Here is a 19,600-nt window from a genome sequence, read left to right on the forward strand (position 1 = left end):
AGTCCATGTCCAAATTGAAACCCAGCGCTGTCATTTTACCAGCAAAGCTTACTGGTGTATTTATTTGCTATGCACCTGTTATAGGACACTTTAGGCTAATTGAGGCTAAGGGCTCTTACATAAGGATGCCAAATGCTCGTACCCAGTATGCATACTGGAAGCCCTTAGCGAGTTCATTAGCTCCAGGTTCTTGAAAGCCGTGTTGCAGCCAAATGGTGCAATAAAGATAGAGGATATAAAACTGTTGCTTTGTAATGCACTAAAAATGAAGTTAACTTTGGTGCTACTGCTAATGTTGACAGTGTAGTTCTTCTCTTCCATGGAGTCCCTCTTTCCTCTTTAGATCAGCGTGTAGCACTTGGAAATAGTCTAAAAGTGAAATTCGGCAGTGCTCTTCAACATACAGGAAGCTAGATGTGTGCAAAAAAAATATATCCCTTCCAGGGAAGAACCTTATTGTAAATAAAAAATTCTTTAAGACCAATAAAAATGTACTAGTGAGGTATGGATGTAATTAAAACTGAACTAAAAAGCTGTTTTATTTGCCAGAGGATTTGTATTTCTTGTAAATCAGTGCTGATAGTTACACGGTCCTACAAGACAGCATGGTGAAGCTTATGACTTGAGTTATCTCTACTGCACTTATGCATTACTACCTGGTCACCTCCCTGCTCCCCATTCTGTTACAGTAAAAATAATGCAGTGCCCTATCGCAAAACATGGCCTGGTCATGAGGGGGGGTAAATCTTCCGGAGGTCAAATGTAAACTTCCTTCAACATTTGATCCTAAGAGAACAAAAAATCTTATAAACATTCAACCAGAAGAGGTAAAAAAACATTCAACCAAGAGAGAAAATGGCCTAATGCCATGTACACATGATCTGGCTTTTGCTCGGCCAAATCTCATCGGAATTCCGACGGAGAAAAGTAGAACATGTTCTATATTGAACCGATGGAATTCATCGTAATTTCCGATGAAAAAACTCAGATGGGGCTACACACGGTCGGAATATCCGATGGAAAAAGTCCGTCTGACTTTTTCCATCGGAAATTCCGATCAGGTGTACAAGGCATAAGACTATATAAACATTTGACCAGAAGAAATATGAGGGAGACCTCTGTACTGTGTACAAAGTGTATGGAGATTACTGACAGTGTAATGAATCAGCTACTGCTGAGAGTAAACTGCCCTACAATATTGAAACAATGTTGCAGAGGTGGGACTCTGTTGTTTACTAGATGATCTGTTGCTTATCTCTGAGGGGTTTCAGGGCTAGTTCACACCAGAACATGGTGTGGGAAACCACATTCAAAACGCATTGCACTTGCGATCTCCAGTGGGTGACAGTGCAATGCTAATGACACCCCATAGGTAAAAGCAGTGTGTTTGCCTGCACCAGATCATATGGTACAGAAGTACCATGCAATCTGCTTGCCCTACGTTTGTAAAGAAGCGCATACACTACTTTTTCTGTGGTCCGGCTCAATTTTAGCCCGATTAAATAAATGAGCTGAAATTGCACTGCACCTGGATCGCATGTGAATTGCACACAAGCACACAGCGTGTTCCTGTGCGATTCATGACGTGAACTGGTCCCCAATCTGGTAGACCCATCAAACAATGGAGTTCTGTCTCTGCAGCACTATATCAGTGTAGTGTTTTTGGAACAGAGCAGTAGGTGGGATTTTTTGTGCAAAGTCTCTGCCCCTGAGAAGTCTTCATTGACTCCACAATGAACCCACCACCATGGATGGCTCTGTAGATCCACTGGTGTGCTATTGCTGGGAGGATCCCACATTACATGTTCGAACAATGAAAAATATCAAGCATTTTGGAAAAACTTTGTTACTAATGCTAAAAGATTTTACTTTCAGCGTTTACTTGCTGCAATTATCTAAAAGTTATCTACTACATATTTATTGCAAATGTTGCTTGAGTTTGTTGTATGGCCATGTTGTATAAATGTGGGGTATATACTGTATAACAAACAAACATTAATGTGTATGGCTAACCTTACCCAAGGTTGCACTGGTAGTGACTACACAATACTATAATTATACCCACCATCCTCAACTGATGACAGCACAGCAATAAACTTTCCTGGCATTAGTCTCTAACAAATGTATTCTCTTATAAATTTTCCTGTCTATATACATCGCTCCTATCCATACATTACAGTGTATGAATTCTCTTTTGCATTCATTTGTCTACTTCGGTCTTCCCAACAAGTGTCCTTTCTTCTCTCCACTCTTTTCTCTGCAGGAGAACCATCAAAGGTTCTCTTTTTTCTAAATGAGTTGAGACCCCTACCTATATTATTCCACAAAACATAAATCCCTCAGTGTTTAATTAGTAAATCCTACAGAATAACATGGGAAGCAGTAGTATATCGCATATGAGACTTTGAGGTAATTGCAGCCGTATCTTTTTGCCTATGAGAGCAAAACAAAAAGCCAAAAATGCCTTTGATGAATTAACCTCCAGTTTATTTTCACTATTCTATATTTCTGGATTTTTGCAGAGCTATTACTCACTTTTCTTTCCTCTTCTCTTTACCATTGTGTCTATCTATCTATCTATCTATCTATCTATCTATCTATCTATCTATCTATCTATCTATCTTATCTATCTATCTATCTATCTATCTATCTATCTATCTATCTATCTATCTATCTATCTATCTATCTATCTACCTATCTATCTATCTTATCTATCTATCTAAAATAAAGGTGACAGATCTGAGAATTTATCACGTTCTTCTAGTGTTCAAGGTATTTTTAGAGGTCTTCTACAAGATTATTGTACACTTGTGTCTACTGGCATGAAAGACCATGCTAATGTATACTTTCTTTTCAATAGCCAGACAATCGATTCACCCAATGATACACAACTTAATGTTAGTAAGCCTTTCCTATTGTTACTAGTAGAAGTTTATCTTCCTTGGTTCTTTACGAGTTCCTGTTGATTTCTACACTAGGCCCCGTTGGTTTTTGAATGACCTTATGAGAGGATACTTTAGCAACAACTTTCATTGTGTGAAGCCTCTCCATTAAATTAAGTCCTCCACTGGATAAAATGATCCTGTCAACTTTAAAACTGCAGGTAAATGCACAGAAACATCAAGTACTTTAAGCCTTGGTTGACACTATAGTGATGTTGGAACCAGCTTGTGATTCAAGTGCCGGTTCCTGCATCCCATCTCCCCCACAGACGGTTCACACTGCCCTCTGCAAACCACTGTTGGTGTCGATACAATGTTAATGACACCCCCATATAGATTCACAGATCGCAGTATGAACTGTGGGTTTGGACAGGATTCAGATCGCATGGGTGTGAACACCCATGCGAACCAATTACCATTTGTGAAAAAAAAGTCCCTGCACCTTTGTTGTGTGCGAATCCAATGTGAATTCAGCCATACAACTGTATGGCTGAACTTGCATTGCACAGACATCGCATGTGATCGGCACAGCAATGCGGTGCGAATCACGTGGAAAGTCTGTGTTCGCTATAGTGTGAACCCAGGCTAAATCCTTACTTACAGCATTTTTCCTTTCCAAATTATTTTTTATTAACTTGAAATGTGTCTTTGAACTTGCTAAAAACTTTCAGTACTCCAGAAAGAGTCAATTCCCAAGTATAGCTCCCTCCTTAAATTTGAGCATACATTGATCATAATTTGTCTGGTTCAGCACACTGTACGACATTCAGTATTTGGCCGCCCCCACTCGACAGAAATTGATTGTTTGATTGGCTTCTGTTGAAAAATTTCCTTGATCAGAATCTACAGCCGCTGATCAGTGTATTCTGTGCCATTGTCAGTATACAATGTCCCAGCAGGAGAATTCCTCCACCCATCTCGTTTATTTAGCTGAATAATTAAAAACCTACCAAGGTATGGCAAGCTTTACTCTTTGGGCTAGCCAAGCTCCTCTACCCTCCCCTCACCTCCCTACAGAATCTTTTATGTCTCTTATAAGTCTGGTGCCATGTCATCTAAGGTGGTGACACCAATCAACAGTCTCAGGGCCTTTGGATGTCTACACAAATGATAAATAATGTTAAATGTATGTATAATAGGGAGATTTTTGTTAAAATGGTCTGTCTTTTAAAAAGCATAAAACATATCCCGCTAAATATTTTCTTGTGCCAAAAGCACATCTATAAACTGTGTATGTCTCATTTATACTTTACAATAAACTAGAAGACACACTACTGAAGCAACAAAATAGGTCCTAATTGAGCCTTTATCTGATGGCTCAGATACCTTAATGTACCCTCTGTTTCTTCATGATCACTGATCACAGCAGGAAAGGGCTTAAAAGAAGAAAATGAGTCTTAAGCTTGCCATACACTGAGAAAATGTTGTTTGGTTTCTAAAGAACTGCCTGAAAGTCGCTCAGTGGGTGGCACTGCCAGCCCCGCTCAGTTTGTCAAAGGAGCCTGCTTTAAAACACATCCTGCATCCAGTCAGATGCTGTTCAGGTATTCTGACAGCTGCTGGCACCGGCTGTCATTATACAATAGCCCAGCAGGGGAATTCATCCATCTGCGCAGTTTGGAGTGGATAGAGAAATGTAACAATGTTTGATCGGATTTGGGCATCATGGACATATACTCTTAGGCCCCGTACACACGACCAGTTTCCTCGGCAGAATTCAGCTTCCGACCGAGTTTCTGGCTGAATTCTGCCGAGGAAACTGGTCGTGTGTACACTTTCAGCCGAGGAAGCCGACGAGGAGCTCGACGAGGAAATAGAGAACATGTTCTCTATTTCCTCGTTGTTCTATGGGAGCTCTCGTCCCGCCGAGCTCCTCGGCGGCTTCAGTGCTGAACTGGCCGAGGAACTCGATGTGTTTGGCACGTCGAGTTCCTCGGCCGTGTGTACGAGGCTATAGCCATAAAAGTGCCAACAGCAAGCAGTAACTTGGTACTGTAAGCATATAGTGTATTACTTAGTGTGTATGTTGATAATGGATGCAAGATAAGGAAACATGGTCTTATTTACTGATCTTTTTATGATGATATATTGAAATGTGTTTACTGAATCTAAAAAAAATTTTGGGATATCCATAAATGTGGTGGTTCTTGTGATATCAAAGTGTATTCCACTGCTCTAAAATATCTTTCAAGCTAATTTTTCTCTCCATTTCTTGTTAATCTTTTCAACTTCTAGTAAATATAACACATTTTATTCATTCTTAATATAACAACAAGATGAATTTCTTAAAGTGGATGAAAACCCTCACATATACCCAGTGAAGTGAACAGCCTCAGATGATACACAGAGATGAAACAATCTCCCTACATAAGTTTTACATGCATACCTGCTGTCTTCAGCTTATATATTCTTTAGAAAGTTCAGATCGTGTTACGAGATTTTGTCTTCTTTATTAGCACTGCAGTAAAGCCTGGGCATACAGCTAAGACAGCTGATTGGAGGAAAGCACTCTGCTAATCTTTTTATAGCACCCTCCCAGACACAAAATTCAGGCTGCTTTTATCTCAGTTGTCGGAGAACTTGTCAGAAGTTATCATGCTGATAACAGAAGAACGGAGCAGGAGACAGCTACGACACATAGTGCTTTAAAGAGAGATAAGAAAACACTACATATATATGTGCCCAGCTCAAATTTCATGAATCGGGTTTACATCCACTTTAATTTGCCTGTCATATGCAGCTGCAGTTACTAGCTGGGATATATAACACATAGGTATGGGTTTCCCTTACAAATATGTTATTAGCTCTCTATAAAGGCTAATTATATATATTAAAAAAGGTAGAGTTGTTGCTCACAGTGACCATTCATGTTTCATCTACTATTCTCTGGGGAAAATTAAACATGAAATTTGGTTGGTAACTGTAGGCGAAAACTTTTCTTCATACTTAATTTTTTTTTTATTATTAATCCCTTGTAAAGCAACTGTGTGAAAAGGTTCTGATGAAAGCAGTCATTCTTTAGTGTATGTTTTTAAGGGCCTAAGCTGGGCATACACAAATTGAATTTCAGCAGATTCCTGCTGAATTGGCTGAAATGTATTCAGTGTGTGGCCCTGTCGGCATTGCCTGGATCAAGGAAACCCAACTTTTTAATTGACTTTGTTGAAGAATTCAGACTGCAAATTCTTGGCTGAATCCAATGAGATGCAAGCACTGTGAAGCCTCGTACACACGGGCCGAATATCGGGAGACAGCGGGCAGTTAAAAAGAACCGGCCGACATTCGGTCCGAGAGTATATCAGCTGGTGGGACGAGCATGCTGGAAAACCAGCGTCCGACTGGCTCACGATCAGCACTTTCAGCCAATGGCTGTGAGTGCTGACCAGTGTGCTCAAACAGAGAGGGGGTGTCCACCTGTCAGAACACAACAGCTCAGCGGGGGATTGTTAGTACAGGGAAGAGGGACCGGAGCTGACAGGTTTTTTTTCGTTGAACCTGCGGGGTTGAATGAAAAAAATATATATTAGCGTGTACCAGGCTTTAGGATATTCTGACAGCCATGGGTGTCGGCTGTCTGAATACAATAGATGGCACTGCAGTTGTGTCCATCCACTCTGTTTAGTGTGGATGGGGGAATTTAGTGATTTCTCTCATTTAGCCCATGGGGCATGGTCAAATTACACACATCAGATACATTTACGTTCAGTTTCTGCTTCTTGCAATGCAGATAAACTTCATGGCAGTTTAGAAATCCATTCAAAACAATGCATTTCACTTCTCTCATCAAGTCTGTTGAATGAAGATCCTCAAAACTGCACTGCAATTCATCTGAAAATGCACTAAAAAATGTGTTAAAACACAAGCAATACTGCATGCGTTTTCAATCACATCTGGTGTGAACAAGCCCTCAGATTAGTTTCAGGCTATAGACTCATTAAATAGGTTCGCCTTCGCTGCCCCATGACTAGTATGTGACACTTCTCAAAGATGTTTTGCTTCATCACAGATTCCCTTCAAGCTATTTTCAATATCTCAGCAGCAAAATTTCCTGAAACATATATATGTAGGATTCTGCTAATTTACTAAAGTCATTTGACGTTAGCTATGTAACAAACTCACCCATAAGGCGGAGGTCCAATCAGATAGAAACACCAACGCATATATATTTAGGAAAAAATCACCTAATTTTTACAAACTACAAGAAACTTGATTTCAATTGAGTTTCTTGTAATCCTCTTTACATGAGCACTCCAATAGGGAGAGAGTATCACCTGGGGCTATTAGTTGTTCTGTATGCATGTGTGCTAACAAAGAATATGCTGACAGGAGGAAAAACCACAGAGAATTGAGTTCAACTGTACATTGCTGCCCCTTCACTGTCTTGTCACTGGCAGGCTAAGGGCAGGGAGGTGACCTAGCTGTATTGCTTAGTTGCAGTAGAGAAAGGGAAAGCTGGCAATACTTTCAAATAAATTGAAATTCACCTGCTTCAGCGGGGACCAGACAAATTTCGATCCATGAATGGCCATTCCCACTTGACTTCTATCAAACAGTAATGTTGGAAAACTTTTATCAATCAACGGCTGCAGTCACTGATCAGTGTACTCTGATAGCCAAGGAGTCAGGCCTCGTACACACGACCGAGTTTCTCGGCAAAAACCAGCAAGAAACTTGCTGGGAGATATTTTTTTGCTGAGGAAACCGGTCGTGTGTACATTTTCGTCGAGGAAACTGTCGAGAAACTCGACGAGCCAAAAAGAGAGCATGTTCTCTATTTCCTTGACGGGAATGGAGAAAATTGGCTTGTCGAGTTCCTCGACAGCCTAACAAGGAACTCGACGAGGAAAACGATGTGTTTCGCCCGTCGAGTTCCTCGGTCGTGTATACGAGGCTTCAGAATACAATGGAACAACGGGAAGACTCCTCCATCCACCTTGATTGTGTGGATGGAGAAATCATTTTTTTTTTTTCGATCAGCCAACTGCTGATCAGAAGTCATTTATGGCCAGCCAAATGATTGCTGTGCTGTCTGACGAGGCTGTAAAAAAATCTGGACTAATGGAGAATAAATGCATATCCTTTGGTAAAACAAATGTGTATTGCAAAAGTGTGTTTAGATGTTTCACTGGAGTTCAGCTTTAAACGTTTAAAAGAATGGCTATAACCATAAAACGCATACTGATAAATTTCATTGGGATATGTCTTGTCCATTAGCCCTAAAAAAAAGATAAAAAAATGTGAATGGATACGTATAGCACGCTCATTACGTTGATTACATCAAAGGGTAAATATTTTTTGGCTAATTCTGAATAAGTTTTCCATTTGAGGCTGTCACTATTCATGCTCCAGTAACATCACACAACTAAGCGGTAGGATCTTTGTTCACACATGGGTGGCCAAACTGGATGGAATCCAGCTGTTCTGCACTCAGAATGACTGGCCATCATGGGCTCGATAATGAGGTCAGCACAAGATCCCTAATCCATGCTGGATTATGGTAACATTGATTTTTAAGAATATTATTATTGGCATTACTGCCATTTTATCAATACACATGCTGAAGTATTGAACGGCTTCATTGTATCTGCCGTGTTTGGTCAGTTGAATTTTAAACATTCTCAGTTTTCCTTGCCTTGGACTAAATATGAACATTTAATTACTCCGCTGTATAATTATCCTTTCTCAGTATCACTCTGCCCCTCTCACCTAATCAATCTGTGCCTGTGTAGCAGCAATTCAATCAACGTTGTCCTAGGGATTCAATAGAATGTTGCCTCCAATCTGCAATTTAGGAAAATTTGCAGATAGAAATCTCTAATTGTTCATAGAGTCATCACTAAATATTTACTGCAAGGCTATTAATAGATGTGCTGATTTTGGGAAGGTTGACCAAATTTAGATGAATACTCCTTAAATATTCAAAGAAGAGACAGTGCAACACAGGTACACAATGGCTCAATGATGATAACTAAATCTGGAGACACATATCATGTGGTTTTCCAACTTAGTGGAACATCATCTTTTGCAGATGATTGTTTGAGAAAGCGAGTAGACTGTGTTATCAGTCCAAATTATAATTTAGCACACAGGGCAGTTACAGTCTATAATCTACTACTGATCAAAGCTCAGACAATTGCAGAGATTGACTTATTATCTTAAGACTGTAAGAGTTACATAAAAGTATCTCAAAAAGCATCAATGTCAATTGCTCCCTTTCTACAAATAATATATGCTGAATATTCAAAGAATGTTAGTCAGTCTTCTCAAAAATTGTCCTGTCATTGACCAGCCTAAAAATGAATGAACATGTTAAGTGTGAGTTGACATATCTAGATATAGATACAGTCACATCAAAGGCTTAACATATTTTGCTAATTCTTAGCAAAAAAAAAAACCTTAACTGCTAAAGATACATACTGCCATTTGCAAAGTGCTAGTGTTTGCGTACGGTCAAATTAAAGCAGATCTAAAGTGTAAAAAAAAAAAAAAACACACCCCTACTGCCTTGAAACATTCAAAAGGGAGAATCCTTGAAGACTTGACAATCTTGGAAAATGAACCCACATGGGATTTCAAGAGCAATGGTCCTGTTATTTCTGCTGGAAGATCAGCTCTTCTGAATTCCAAACCTCCGCAAAGATGACATAAACAAATGTCTAGGCATTTGATCATGTGACTGGGTAAGATGGAATTTTACAGCTGATTTTTTTTTCTTTACCAAAGACAGATACTTTATGCATTCCTTAATGTATATGGCAGTAAGGCGAAGGGTATTGACAGAATGGTAGGTGTTATTACAGGTTACAAATGATTATTACTGAATCCAAAGGTATATGTAATTCTCCTCAAAGTGCTGGCTAAATATATTAGGTCTCTAAGCTTGCTTGCCATTGCATATATGACTATCCATACAGAGTCAGGTCCCTCTTTAAAATAGTGTAGTGGGAGTTCTGTGACTTTCAACTATTATACAAATGCTGGGTACCATTATCTATTATTATAACAGAAGCGTGACTGAACAACTGCCAAAACGTTCCATCTTGCTGGAAAATCTCTGTATAGGAAAGAATACTACTTGCCTCTTAGAACATACCCCATACATTTAAAGTAGAACATCCCGTGACCCAGAGTCAGCCCACAGCAGGCTTACATCACAGAGTTACATAGTAGGTGAGGTTGAAAAAAGTCAATCAAGTCCAACCTATGTGTGTGATTATATGTCAGTATTACCTTGTATATCCTTGTATGTTGTGGTCGTTCAGGTGCTTATCTGAGGCCCCGTACACACGACCAGTTTCCTCGGCAGAATTCAGCTTCCGACCGAGTTTCTGGCTGAATTCTGCCGAGAAACCCGGCCGTGTGTACACTTTCGGCCGAGGAAGCCGACGAGGACCTCGGGGAGGAAATAGAGAACATGTTCTCTATTACCTCGTTGTTCTATGGGAGAACTCGGCCCGCCGAGGTCCTCGGCGGCTCCAGGACTGAACTGGCCGAGGAACTCGATGTGTTTGGCACGTCGAGTTCCTCGGCCGTGTGTACGGGGCCTCATAGTTTCTCCAGGCTCTGGAAGGATCCCGATCCTATTGCCTGATCGATAGCTGGCTCAGTCTGTCAGCATGCAGCTGAGAGCTGGAGCCAGACACTTCTGTCCCCTTCCCAGCCGGACATTCCAGTGAGTGTTTGAGAAGCAAAGTGGAGAGCGGTGACTGGTAATCACGGCTCTCTGTTCAGAGCTGACCAAGAATTAAGTGATCAGTAGCAGTACTTGGGCTTAGAGCTGATAGTACAGCATCAGACCAAGTATGTGCAGTATCTTTATTTTTTAACAACCCCAACTTCTCCTTTAATTCAATGTAATATTCACAACAAACCCACTCATCCACCTATATCACAATGCTTCATTTTGTTGAGAAATCACTTTGAAAAACATCCCCTAGCATATCTGGTCGTGGTAATCTTGGGTAAGATTTATTTATTTATGGAATCCATCTGCCCTTAGCATGCAGGCAGGAGGCTGTGCTTAGTTGCAAAAACCCCTCCTGCTCTCCTCCAAATGAAAAAAATAAAGAAAATACCCGAAAAGACTCAATCATCATTTGACCTAGGCCAAAAACCAGGAAGGGAAAAAAAAGGGTTAAAACAAGTAAATATAATATGCTTTTTTATCCATATATTAAGGCTAGTAGCATAAGGATTGAAAATAGGTTAAGTTCTGCTTTAAGGATTTTCAAAATGATTTCTCAAGTTGCATTGCTCATCCCATATAAGACAGGCATGGCATGCAAGCTTTTGCCTTATAATTGCAGTGATGTAGTTGTGAGTGAATGAATAAAAAGTTGCAAAGGTTTTTTAGAGCACTTTGGAAAAAGTCTGGCACCAATTTAGCACTTACTACTGGCCACTCTGTATCCCATAACCCACCCAATTATTGTCAGAGGCACACAGTCACATCTCCAGCAAAAATCAGATTGTTTCTGCTACTCATCTCTCACTAATCTACGGGTTCTCTCTTTCAGCACACTGGAACATTTATATTGGTAAGAAGCTCTCAAAATAACCTCATCCCAAAGGGGTGTCTGAGTTGGGAGCCGAAACTGCAGCTGCAAAACAAGTGATCAGTAATCCTCATAGATCAAAGATGTGTCAGGTCAGCTCCAGCATTTTGTACCGTTTGTTTACATCCCAAACTCCCCAAGTAACTGAAAATGGCTTATACAGTATGCAACTGAGATATTTACTCTATAGCAGCAGCGTATACACAGATTCTAATACAAATATATATATATAGTGACATATACTGTATAATGCTTTAAGTAATTAAAACACAATTTTATATATATATATATATATATATATATATATAATTGTGTTTTAATTAATTTAACTACATATACAAACCTGTGTACAAGTGGCTATACAGTAAAAATCCCTGTTCCAGCTTAGCCATCGCCGGTACACTGTCACCGTGTATCATTTTTCCTCCGTTGGTATTCAATGAACAAACCTAGCTCCCCGAATAGAAGAAAATGTGAAGCAGCTATTATTTTTACCTATTAGATTTTTTGTACAGGCAGCTTAAAAGGGATTGAGCCAGCTCTTGTGGGTCAGTCTGAAAATGTGCATGGAAAAAACAGTAAAACTGTCACTTTCAAGTCTAGCCTATTAGCATTTATTGCCAGGCTTGACCTTCTGAAATTAATCATAAGAGTAAGGGGACTTAGGGACTGACTTTATTCCATGTGTCACAATGATACTGCTGCTAAAAGCAAGACCTGTCTTTTAAGACATGGTCAAGAAAAATGATGGTACGCGATTATGATATCCTGTTTCACAATAAGAATTTGCATGTCGCACAGATTAATAAACACCCAATCTGCCCAAATTCTGTCACTACATTTTTTTTTCTGTTGCATTTTCCTCTGAATGTGTAAAAAATGTACTCCTGACTCCCCGGCTCGCGCCTACAAGAACTCAGTTGTACGCCATTTGCTGGACGCAGCGAAGGCTTGCGTCCCAGTTCTCTGGAAGAGTCCACACCAACCGACCATTGCAGCGTGGATAAAGAGGTTGGACGAGGTGGGTAGACTAGAGGATTTAGTCCTAACCAGCCAAAACAGACAGGAACTGTTTAAAAAAACCTGGCAACATTGGAATATCTTTAAGTACTCTGATGAAGGTCAACGGCTGAGAGGAGAGGTTGGACCGCATGTGGTCGCTCCTCGCCCCCCTGCATTAGTCCCGGACTGAGTCCCCGCCGTGCTCTCGAGTGCCCCTGGCTGCTGTCAGTGGTGTCGCCGTGCGACGCGGATCGTGGGTGTGGATTTCCTGCGTGCAATACAAGTGGGTTCATGTCCATGGGCTACATACACGCTCACCCCCCCCCCCCTTTGTTTTTTTGTCTTAGGTTATTTTCTGTCTTCCCCTTACCTCCCCCTCCTCTTCCCTCCCCCCGTGCTTACCCCTCCCCCCCAATTTCTTGCTATATCGGGGCCGTCTCGCCGGCCCTTTCTAATTTTCTCACCTATTTTATTCTAACCTCTTTAGATGTAAAAGGAAAATGAAGGGGGCCGGTCCCGGTGGATCACAGTGTGCCTACGCGGTGCACTGGGGATATTGATACTCCATCACTATTTCAAGACAATGTATTTCAGGTGATCGTTATGTTGATTTGATGTATTGTTTCTGTTGAGGTCCCTGTGGATCGATTCCTCTGATATAAATAAAAATTTTGAAAAAAAAAATGTACTCCTTGTTATAGATATATCATGAAGCCTGTTTATTTCAAATGTAATGGTCAGCGTTTAAATCATTTAATATAGAAAAAAAAAATGATATATCTGTACCTACCAAGTGTTGCTAAAGGCCAATGTGACCAAAAACTGTTATCAGCATCAGCGTATTGAATTATTGTACAGAGAGTTCACTGGAAAGAACAAAATTCCCAGTTCTGACCAACTGCTGCAGCCAAATGACAGGGTCCTGCCCCCCCCCTCCTGTAGATTATCTATGATGCAAAATAAACAATGATTGAGAATGACAACTTCGTTATGGCCTTGTGGGAGAGTGCGCACACACAACTGCTGTGTCTTGTCTTTGGGTCTTTAAGAGGTATACGAGATTGCTGGGGGGGGGGGGGGGGTTTACACACTGATGCCAATTAAACATATCAGCTTTAAGTTCATGATGACCTTTCAGCTTGTGCTAAAATTGTCACCAGGGTTAGGGTTTGGGTTCCTGTGTATGTTTTTTCATTTCTCTCAGAGATCATCTATATAACCTCAACGTCTTCATTGTTCCTATAGCTCCTTATAACTGACAGCTTTTTTTTTTCTTTGACAAGATATCTGAATGTCAGTCAATGTCTCTTATTCTTTATATGTGAGAAGTAATTACCATATCTCTATCATTCTGGTGAACTTTCATTTCCCTTGTGCACACATGGAACACCACAGCATCCTTTTTTCTGTAAACATCAGAACCTCCATCTATATGACTGCTGCCTCAACCGCCTTTAATATCTCTCTGTCTATATGCCCCTCAGTATCCATTTTCTCTGTGTATAATCTAAACTCCTTTTGTTTCTGGGTGTTTGTATTTTCTTAGCAGTTCTTTAGCCTGTGAACCTAAAGGTGGCCACACGTGGCTCAAATTGTGTCTGATTATTGATGAATATTCTTAAATCTGAGCTGTGAGTGGCCCTGATGGCAGTCACTGGCTCAACAAAAGTCGATTTAAAAATCAACTGACCCTGCTAAAAAATTATCAACAAAACAGTGACTGCATCCTGATGTAGTCCCTGTTCAAAAAATCAGACAGCCATGGGTTTTGTAGGTGTTTTAATACGACCCTCCATCCATGCAGGCTGAAAAAGAGGAACCTATGTGTGTATATTCTCCCCAGTATCTTTCCCAGTACACACCTAAGCTCCCATCTGATTTCCTGCTTCAGTATATCTCTAGACCTCTGCAGATTTCCCTGTGTACAATGCAACCAATCTGTGTACATTTGGGCAAGCGTCACTATAAATATACCCAAAACAGTATGTGTAAGTGAGAAATGGTCCATTTTAATTTGCCTCTCAGTAGGTGGCAAAAAGAATTACCTATGCAGCTCAAAACAAAATTGGATTGATTACCCTTATGTTAATGTGCAGATCTGAACCATTTTTTTTATTACTATTAGTATTTTCTGATATCTGTGCAGCTTAGGTATTTAGCGAATGAAAGATTGCTGCAAGCACTAATCGAATGCCGATCGGATGCTGGTTTTCCAGCATGCCCGTTCATCAGAAGCCAGTCGTGAGCTCTGGGAGACAATCCGAATATCCGCCGAAATTAGCCAGTACGGTAGAAACTGGGCGACATTCAGCGGCACGTGTGTACAGCTCCCTGGTCGTCAGAAGTCGGTCGGCTTCTGTCGGACAGGGAGCTGTACACACACGCCGCTGAATGTCGCCCAGTTTATACCGTACTGGCTGATTTCAGCGGATATTCGGATTGTGTGTACCCGGCATAACCTTGTTCTTGTATACATATAATTCCCATCCAAACCCCCCTACCCTGCCATCACTGTGTACACCTAAACATTCAAACCAACCCTTTGTGTACATATGGAATTCCATGATGCACATTGGGCTTGATTTACAAAATCTGGTGAAGGTGTGCATAATAGCCAATCAGCTTCCAATTTCAGCTTGTTCAATTAAGCTTAACAAAAAAATGGGGTTGTTTGGTTTCTATGCAGAGCTGCACCAGATTTTGCACTCTCCAGTTTTAGTAAATCAACCCCATTATGTCATGTATACTACTAAATCCCCCATAAGGCCTGGTCCACACCTATGCAGGTTTCAGTTTGCATATTCCAGGTGCATTTTGCATTTTCAATACATATTTTGGTCCATTGAAGTCTATGGAACCAAAAAACAGAAAAAAGTCCCTGGCCCATAGGCGTGCGCACAGGGTGTGCCAGGTGTGTCCAGGCACACCCTAATCACCCTATGCAGCACAGATTCCCCCTACTGCCCTGTCTCCCATATTACCCCCCACCCCCCCCCCCCGCAGCACTGCCAGCTTCCCTCTTCTCCTATCGACTGTTGCTGCTGGGATATTTTAGGAGTGGGGAAGGGGCCAGTAAATATGTAATTTTCCGACCCCTTCCCTTTCTGAATGAACACAGCGAGCGATCGGTAGTGGGTGTTTGGGCTTTGAGGTGCACACCCTAATGCAATAGACTGCACACACCTATGCCCTGGCCCTTTCAATAAAATGCACAGATGTGAACTATATCCATGGGAAATCGTGTTAAATGGACTGTAGTGTGTTTCTGCAAAACTGAAACCGAACTAAAAGATGCATAATTGTGAACCAGGCCTAACTAACTCAATCTTTTTCCTTATGTCTGAATTCTCAAATCTCATGTGAGCATGTCTACACATAACCATGTGACCATGTGTCATCCCTACAAGGCTGGATTCACACCTAGGCATTTTTTTGTGCTTTTTGCATTTTGTAGATTTGCACTACAGAACATGTTCCATAGGAAACCATGTTACATGGACTGTAGTGCAAATCTACAAAATGCAAAAAGCACTAAAACTGCATAGGTGTGAATCCAGCCGAACTAGCCCTGTGTATACATGCTGACCTTAGAACACATACAAGCCTCCTTTAATTAAACCAGTGCCTACATCCATCTGAGCCACTTTAACCTTGTGTCTTTGTGTGTATCTGAAGATCCATACCTAATCACCGGTGTATTTATCTAAACCTCTATAATAAACACAGCCTGTATTTTTGAACCTTCTTATAATTAAAAGGGTACAGAAAACCTGCGGAACTAAGGCGAAGCGTCTGTGTACATGTACAACCTTTAAAACTAGCCTGTGTAATTGTTCATGTTACAATGTGCGACAATCTCATTACAATCTCCTTTAGGGCTTATTCACACCATGTCCATGGAGCTGCGATAATCTGCATAGATCAACGCAGGCTCAACTCAAGGGCACATAGAGAATAATTGTTTTCTATGTGCCTTTTTCACATCACAATACTGCGTCAAGGTGGGCTGCATTGCATAAAAATTGAGAAATCCTGCATTTTTACTCAATGCACCTTACAACATGTCACTGCCCCATGGTATGTCGCAATGCACTAGGGTGCATAAAGTTGAATAAAGCATCATTTTGTGAAACTTTAACTTTAATACGGTTGCAAAAAAAGATAAAACAGGAAACGTTGCAATATGTTAGGTATTGCGCCGCCTCCACACATACAAGCGGGGTGTGGGTCGGTATGAATGAACCCTTAACCTAACATATTACAATCTGGTTTTACAGTTTCCTTTGGATTTACCAACACCTATTGCAAAGGCCTCTCTGACTGGGTACCAATTGAATGGATTGTATTGGTAGGCTCTTACACAAAGGAATTGGTACAGAGATCGTGCAATCAGATTGCAACATGCATGGACAACTTTAGATGTGCTACCTACTATGTAGTGCATGGGCCTAGCTAAACGATACCCCGTGCCTATTGATAACTGACATGGCATCTCTTGTACATCTAGGCCTCTGCAGCTTGTGCTGTATTCCCTGTGTATACATGAACCATTATGATGTGCCTCTGCGTACCTATGAATCTTCTCAGCTAGCTGCCTACCATACATTGCCTTTATGTGCGTTTCCCATCCCCCAGAAACCAATTTTCTAGGCTGCTAGAATATAAAAAAAAACACAATCCACAACACAAACCTGCTCTTCTTTGACTGTTCACATATATGTACACCTTTATCATCTGATTACATGGAAGCCAGCCCGCAATTCCCGAATTATATCTCAACCTTCCCACTATTCTTCTGTTTTCACGCCTCCATCTATCTATCGGATTTTGTTTATAGGTGATTATCCCTCATACCAGAGATAGTCATTTTTTTTTATTTCCTGAATGTACAGTCCATTCGTTCTACCCCCCTTCGCCCCATATACATGCCAGATAAATCAACTCCTGCATGTGCATTGTCTGTGCAGTGTGCTTCCACTCTATCTACTAGTCTCTTTTATCAAGCCCTTTTCTCTTCATTGCATAATTCTAATCCTAAACGTGAGCTCCTCCTCTCCCCTTTGTATCATTTTATCTCTGGATTTCCTTACATATGTTGCCATTTGTAGGAACCCTTTCTCTGTCCGAGTCCACCTGCCTCATTGCCTGTGTGGAGCCATTAAAAAAGGTGCTCATTATCCTTCCTCCTATGATGAGGGTTATCAGTCAATCACAGACATAGAACAGCTGTGATGTCACAGTCGCTACAGGACAGGTGTGAAGGACTGTCAGGCCGCTACTGGTCCCTATCGGAGTGTCTCTCGCTCTGCTCCCCCCCCCCCACCCCCCACCCTCACTTCCCTGTCCTGGGTTTACCCACATATATCTGTAATATTAAATGAACCTGAAGCCGCTGCTTGTCTTGCTGTGCGCGTATGTGATTCGCTGCGTGTACCTTATATGTATATGTTGGATGTGTGACTAATGAATGAATACCCACCGTTCTATATATATATATACTATACTAACACACTATATATATGTATATATATATATATATATATATATATATATATATATATATATATATATATATATATATATATGCGACCCTCATCTTCTGTAGGATATCTGATGCATTAACATAATAGATATGTATTGAGCAGTATATGTAAAAAAGATCCATATTGGATAGTACGAATTCTATTTGTATTAATATATATATAATGCAAATATCAACATGTTTATATGTATCTGCAAACAAAAACAAAAATGTTGGTATTAATGCAAAACATTACGGCACGCAAATGAAATGCATGGGCATGTCCACCTAAATAAAGGTCCGGAAATACTGTATGGACGGGAACACATACACAGAAACACAGACAGAGATATTTGTAATTGGAAATAGCGGCAATGCTCCATGTAACTGTAAAAGGGTGGAATTATATATATGTCAATTTCTATACATCCATCTACTCCCCTCAATCAATTGCCTTCTGACCCACAAGCCACAAAATGAGAGAAAGAGGGAGAGAGATGGAGAGAGAGAGAGAGTGAGAGTGAGAGAGACGAAAAAGAGAGAGAGGAAAAAAAAACAGGAATAGATTGTAAAATCAATGCTACTTACAGCTTAGCTGGTGCGAGAGGATAAAGCTGTGTCTGAGGGATGCTGAGGAGGCGGTCTCTCCCTCTCTCTCTCTCCCTCTCTCTTTCTCGCTCTCTCTCTCGGGCTTTCTTGCTCCCCCCTTTACAGAAGGAAGATGAAGACTAGGAAAAAATAAATCAATGTCTTTGTGGTGTGAGGTACTTTCTCTGTGTGGACAGGGCTTTTCCTATTGATTTACAGTCTCCGAGACACCTCTCCCTCTCCCCCTCTCTCTCCCAGATCCATTCACAGACAGCTCCTCTCTCTCTCTCTCTCTCTCTCTCTCTCTCCAGCACAATGGAATAATCAATACGCACAGACACACACACACATTCGCACACACACACTCACACAACACAGTGCTGGGAGACTGAGCAGGTGCAAACAGAAGCAGTCTGTGAGAGACGCTGCTTCCTACCTCTGGACATGAAGGGGGGAGGTGGCCGAGGGACAGTTTAAAGGACGGCAGAGGTGTCAAACCAAGCTCACACACTTCTACACTCTATGTCATGGAGAATGACTGAAGAGGGAAGAAGATGAAAAAAAAAAAAATGAAGAGGATGCTGAGCTGCTTCCAGCAGCAACCCATTGAAGAATGATGCAGACGCAGGAAGAGAGGGGGATATTTCCATAATGATACAACCAATCAAGAAAAGCAATTTCTCCCTACAGTATGGCGTTCAAACTAGACCCTTAGGAGCGTACGGTCCTTACTGAATGGCCAAATCTACCTCGCTGGAAATAGTTATTGAACCAGCAATGCTGTCTACACCACTAAGCTGTAATCAATGACATATTGAGCAAAAAAATAAATATATATATATACACTTAGTACTTAGTAGCTATAAATAATGGACCGTATTCATCGTACTAGCTAGAAATGTGAGATATGCGGACAATCAGCGCAAAAGTGAAAAACGTTGGCCGATAGTAATGTTATTTAAGAAATTGATATCATTGCTAACCGGAATATT

At 40.9% G+C, this 19,600-nt stretch overlaps 1 protein-coding gene across 2 annotated transcripts in view; it reads right to left on the reverse strand.

The window, feature by feature from the left end:
- Window positions 1-18,884, reverse strand: part of ZFHX2 (zinc finger homeobox 2) — a 107,392-nt gene extending 88,508 nt beyond the window's left edge. The window contains exon 1 of one of the 2 annotated variants that reach the window (XM_040354402.1): window positions 18,609-18,883. The gene's annotated coding sequence lies outside the window, so the exon portion shown is untranslated. Of the gene's footprint in view, window positions 1-18,608 lie in introns of both variants that reach the window. The other variant, XM_040354405.1, reaches the window with a different exon arrangement.
- Window positions 18,885-19,600: the final 716 nt, after the last annotated feature.

Source organism: Rana temporaria, chromosome 1 (genome assembly GCF_905171775.1).
Source record: "Rana temporaria chromosome 1, aRanTem1.1, whole genome shotgun sequence".
NCBI classification, from domain to species: Eukaryota; Metazoa; Chordata; class Amphibia; order Anura; family Ranidae; genus Rana; species Rana temporaria.